The sequence below is a fragment of the Delphinus delphis genome, chromosome 15 (assembly GCF_949987515.2).
Source record: "Delphinus delphis chromosome 15, mDelDel1.2, whole genome shotgun sequence".
NCBI lineage: Eukaryota > Metazoa > Chordata > Mammalia > Artiodactyla > Delphinidae > Delphinus > Delphinus delphis.
The window spans coordinates 36737085-36743084 of NC_082697.1; positions in this window are offsets into that span (position 1 = coordinate 36737085).

Below are 6000 nucleotides of genomic sequence, written 5' to 3' on the forward strand. Positions count from 1 at the left end.
TCAATTCTGGTCTTGTTCCAAAGTCACTTCTCTTAAATTCAAATATTAGCTCTCTCTTCCACTCCTACCAGTATTTGAAATTAACTAAGCACAATAGAGAAGTTTGGTTAAATGGAGATACTTTACACATTTACTTTTACTTAAAAACTAATCCTATAAAGTTATAATATTTGAGCATACATAATGTATTAGGTAAAATATTCAGATAAAACAAAAACTGTTTGGACTGATTAAATGTTTGTATCATCCATATGGGACACTGTATGGAAAATATACTTAGATTTTTACTTTATTCTTGATAAACAAATTAACATCTGTTATCCCAATTAGGCGAGTTTAGCCAGCCATGACACTTCTCAACAAATATGCTCTGGAAAGTTTAAAAAATATATTTGTTTTGGCGGCTTCAGAGAACTAGAGTTAGCAGCTGGCAGCACCTAGCAAGGTGCTCCTCTTTTCCCCTAATCACTCCCATCAAAAAATTTTCTTTCAAAGAATCATGCAGTTGAATCCAAACAGAAAATATTAAAATATGGAAAAGTCAGGAGAGACAAGGTTTTCGGGGAGGGGGAAATTTCCCCCTCTACCCCTCTTGAGTTCTTGTGGCTGAACTAATAATAAAATTGACACAAGACAGATTAACAGGGGAAAAAGAAACAAGTTTAATTCGTGGGAGGTTCCATGGAAATGGGACCTAAGAAGTGGCAAAAGTAAGCAACTTTTCATACCTTTTGGACAATAAATAAATAAATAAATAAATAAATAAATTTAAGAGGAATTGACAGGACAAAGAAACTTAGGCTTTGACTGCTTAGCTGGTGAAGAATCTAAATAGAATATGAGCTTGGGGTAGTAAATTTAAAAAGTAACTAGGTTTGTTTATACATAAATATTTTGGCCCCAAATTCCCTATCTCTGGTGTTAAGGATTTTTTTTTTAATCTTCCGGTACAGGGAGGGCACCTTTCATGTGAGATATTTATTTCCTGCTTTCTGGGAGACAAAAGGAGGGTCAAAGTGTCCCTCCTGCATCAGCTGTTTCTTTAGTAATATTAATTTGAAGTACTATTCCACTGAGGCACATTTTGGTGTGGCCTGTCCTGGGTCCCAACAGGTGGCAGTTCTGTAAGTAGTAAGATCATATACATGAGATTTGGTTTTTGAGAACTGACTTAAACAATTCCATTATTTATTTTACCCAGTACTAGGTGAGGTCATTGGGAGCTATACCCTGAATCCTTAAGAAGAGTTATTGAACTAAGGGGATAAAACTATTAGAGCATAACATACTGAAGGGCCTGATAGATCTCTGATTTTTCTTCAGTTGGGCCTGCTTAGATCTATGTGGTATCATGGTCAATAAACGTTAGAACTGCTGCATGAGGGCAGAGATTATGGCTTGCGTAAGGAACACAAGAGGCACCAGAAAACTTGGGGGCAATGAATATTTTAACTATCTTGACTGTGGTGATTGTCTCCTGCTGTATATAACAAAATACCAAATTATATACTTTAAATGTTGACCATTTGTCACTTATACCTCAAAAAGATGTTAATTTCTTTTTTTTTTTAATGAGGTTGATCTTGGTGAGTCCTAAGAGTTTCCAGTGGGAATGATATATGATTTTGGCAAACCCTTGGGCTTTCTCACTGAGTCCTGGGGTGGACCCTCCCCACACAGGCCTCAGGAGAGGAAAAATTCCTTCTTCCACAGATATCTAATGAATGTTAGGTATGGTCCTAGGCACTGACAATAAAAAGGAAATTTTAAAAATAAAAGATCATATGTTAGGATCAAGAAACAAAATCTAACTATCTGCAGAATACACAAGACAGATGTGAAAAGAGAATAACAAAAAAAAATGGGCAAAAGAATAAGATCTAATGCTAATCTAAATTGGAAAACAGAGGTCACAGTCTTAACACCAGACAAAGATGAATGTATAGACACAAGTATTAGATGAAAGGGAATTCATTTTGCATATGCAACATGAGGAGCTGAGGGTCTTTGTGGATCTGTTCCCTGGGAAAATTGGTAAAAATTATATATGTCTCTAGAAACGGTAAGGGTATACAGCAAATGAAGAAATATCTGTTTAAGAAAATCTGCCAAAATTCAGTAAGAACAGTGAGATTCTGTAGTATTTGAACTAAGACCACTCCCTCTCTTTCCTTTCTAGTTCAGTGAGACAAAACTGCACTCCAGACTAGTACAGCCCCAAACAGATAGCTCCTAATCTCTTCACCAAGGAACTGACTTTATTTGCCACAGAGTGCAGAGAAGTTCAGACCTTCAGGTGCTCTCAAAAACAATGGAGGTTGGGCTTCCCTGGCGGCGCAGTGGTTGAGAGTCCTCCTGCCGATGCAGGGGACACAGGTTCGTGCCCCGGTCTGGGAAGATCCCACATGCTGCAGAGCGGCTGGGTCCGTGAGCCATGGCCGCTGAGTCTGCGCATCCGGAGCCTGTGCTCCGCAACGGGAGAGGCCACAACAGTGAGAGGCCACGTACCGCAAAAAAAAACACAAAACTATGGAGGTTGTGGTGAGAGGTAACTGGGAGGAGACTGGTAGAGTCACTGGAGATCGATATTAAGCTGTGGGAGCAGTAGTTTGCCAGAGGAACTGGGGCAGCAGAGAGGATCCCTCTGGGGTCAGAACATATCTAACACACTGACTTTAGTAACTAACCTTTCAAAGGAGCCTGGATTTGATGGTATTAGTTTGTAGAGCCATTTATGCCAGAGGCCACTGTTGAAAAAAAAAAAAAAAGAGCAGTCAACCAGAAATCAGTGACTCTTAACCTCTGGGTGTGGTCAGGAAAAGAGACAAAGAGAGCTCTGCTAAAATCCCTGTCCTCTCTGGGTGACTATAGTCTTAATCAAAGTTGCACTCCCCCACCACCAGGAGCATCATAAGAGGCTTCACACTGTGTGGAGGAAATAGACTCCACTCAAATAATCCATCCAGGCACTAAACAAATAAATAAGCAAATAACAATAACAAGCCCTGGAAGTAGGAATGGTGAGGAGGGGGGAGAAGTACCCAGAATGACTACAATATATTATCTAAAATATCCATTTTCCAACAAAATATCACAAGACACACGAAGAAACAGGAATGCATGTCCCATAAGCTGGAAAAAGAGCAAGTAACTGAAAGAACTTGCAAGAGCAACCAGATGTCGGATTCAACAAAGACTTTAAAATAGCCATCATAAATATGTTCAAAGAACGAATGCAAACTGTGATTAAAGAGTAAAAGAAGGTACAAAGATAATATTGCATCAGATAGAAAATATCAACAAAGAGATAGAAATTATCAAAAAGAACCAAACGGGAACTCTGGAGTTGAAAAATACAAAAACTAAATCCTGGATGGGAGATGGTGTGCCCATGCTGTCTTTGGTAACTGTGTGAAGAACTTTTCCGGCATTTTCTTAAATAAGCAACTTAAATACTTCTTCAGTCACTAGTTCCACTTATGTGTTTTGCTTATCTAAATAATCATTGAAAAAAATATTTTCAGGTGATGTATTAAATTGATTTGACAGGGAAAAAAAGCACTGGGCTTCTTGCATCTGACAGAACAACCCTGGTGAAAAGTGTTCTTAAACATAACAGAGGAGACCTTCAAGATGGAGGAAGAGTAAGACGCGGAGATCACCTTCCTCCCCACAGATACATCAGAAATACATCTACATGTGGAACAACTCCTAAAGAACACCTACTGAACGCTGGCAGAAGACCTCAGACCTCCCAAAAGGCAAGAAACTCCCCACGTACCTGGGTAGGGCAAAAGAAAAAAGAAAAAGCAGAGACAAAAGAATAGGGACAGGACCTGCAGAGGGAGGGAGCTGTGAAGGAGGAAAGGTTTCCACACACTAGGAAGCCCCTTCGTGGGCGGAGACTGTGGGTGGCGGAGGGGGGAAGCTTCGGAGCCACGGAGGAGAGCGCAGCCACGGGGGTGCGGAGGGCACAGCGGAGAGATTCCCACACAGAGGATCACTGCCGACCGGCACTTACCAGGCCAAGAGGTTTGTCTGCTCACCCACTGGGGCGAGCGGGGGCTGGGAGCTGAGGCTCGGGCTTCAGTTGGAGTGCAGGAAGAGGACTGGGGTTGGTGGCGTGAACACAGCCTGAAGGGGGCTAGTGAGCCACAGCTAGCCGGGAGGGAGTCCGGGGGAAAGTGTGGAGGCAAGGGACCATTGTTTTGGGGTGCACAAGGAGAGGGGATTCAGAGCACCGCCTAAATGAGCTCCAGAGACAGGCGCAAGCCGCAGCTCCACCGCGGACCCCAGAGACGGGCATGAGACGCTAAGGCCGCTGCTGCCGCTGCCAAGAAGCCTGTGTGCGAGCACAGGTCACTATGCACACCTCCCTTCCGGGAAACCTGTGCAGCCCGCCACTGCCAGGGTCCTGTGACCCAGGGACAACTTCCCCGGGAGAACGCACGGCACACCTCAGGCTGGTGCGACGTCATGAGGGCCTCTGCCACTGCAGGCTCGCCCTGCACTCCGTACCCCTCCCTCCCCCCGGCCTGAGTGAGCCAGAGCCCCTGAATCTGCAACTCCTTTAACCCCGTCCTGTCTGAGCGAAGAACAGACGCCCTCAGGCTACCTACACGCAGAGGCAGGGACAAATCCAAAGCTGAACCCCGGGAGCTGTGCGAACAAAGAAGAGAAGGGAAAATGTCTCCCAGCAGCCTCAGGAGCAGTGGATTAAATCTCCACAATCAACTTGATGTACCCTGCATCTGTGGAACACCTGAATAGACAACGAATCATCCCAAAATTGAGGCGGTGCACTTTGGGAGGAACTGTAGACTTGGGGTTTCCTGTATGTGATTGACTGGTTTCTGGTTTTATGTTTATCTTAGTTTAGTATTTAGAGTTATTATCATTGGTAGATCTGTTTATTGATTTGGTTGCTCTCTTCCTTTTTTTATTTATTATACATATATATATTTTTTTTCCTTTTTCTCTGTTGGTGAGTGTGTATGTGTAGGCTTCTTTGTGTGATTTTGTTTGTATAGCTTTGCTTTTACCATTTGTCCTAGGGTTCTGTCTGTCCATTGTTTTTTTTTTTTTAGTATAGTTTTTAGCACTTGTAATCACTGGGGGCTTTGTATTTTGGTTTGGTTGCTCTCTTCTTTCTTTCTTTCTTTTAAATTACTTTTTAATTTTTTTATTTTAAATAATTTTTTATTTTAATAACTTTATTTCTTTGTACTTTCTTTCTCCTCTCTCTTTCTTTCTTTTTCTTCTTCTTTCTTTCTTTCTTTCTTTCTTTCTTTCTTTCTTTCTTTCCTTCCTCCCTCCCACCCTCCCTCCCTCCCTCCCTTCTTTCTTTCTTTCTTTCTTTCTTTCTTTCTTTCTTTCTTTCTTTCTTTCTTTCTTTCTTTCTTTCTTTCCTTCTTTCTTTCTTTCTCCTTTTGCTTCTGAGCCATGTGGCTGACAGGGTCTTGGTGCTCTGGCCAGGTATCAGGCATGTGCCTCTGAGGTGGAAGAGCCAAGTTCAGAACATTAGTCCACCAGAGACCTTCTGGCTCCACATAATATCAAATGGCAAAAGCTCTCCCAGAGATCTGCATCTCAACTGTAAGACCAAGCTCCACCCAAGGACCAGCAAGCTACACTGATGGACACCCTATGCCAAACAACTAGCAAGACAGGAGCACAACCCCACCCATCAGCAGAGAGGCTGCCTAAAATCATAATAAGGTCACAGGCACCCCAAAACACACCACCGGATATGGTCCTGCCCACCAGAAAGACAACATCCAGCCTCATCCACCAGAACACAGGCACCAGTCCCCTCCACCAGGAAGCCTACACAACCCACTGAACAAACTTTAGCCACTGGAGGCAGACACCAAAGACTACGGGAACTACGAACCTGCAGCCTGTGAAAAGGAGACCCCCAAACACAGTACGTGAAGCAAAATGAGAAGACAGAGAAACACACAGCAGATGAAGGAGCAAGGTAAAAATCCACCAGACCAA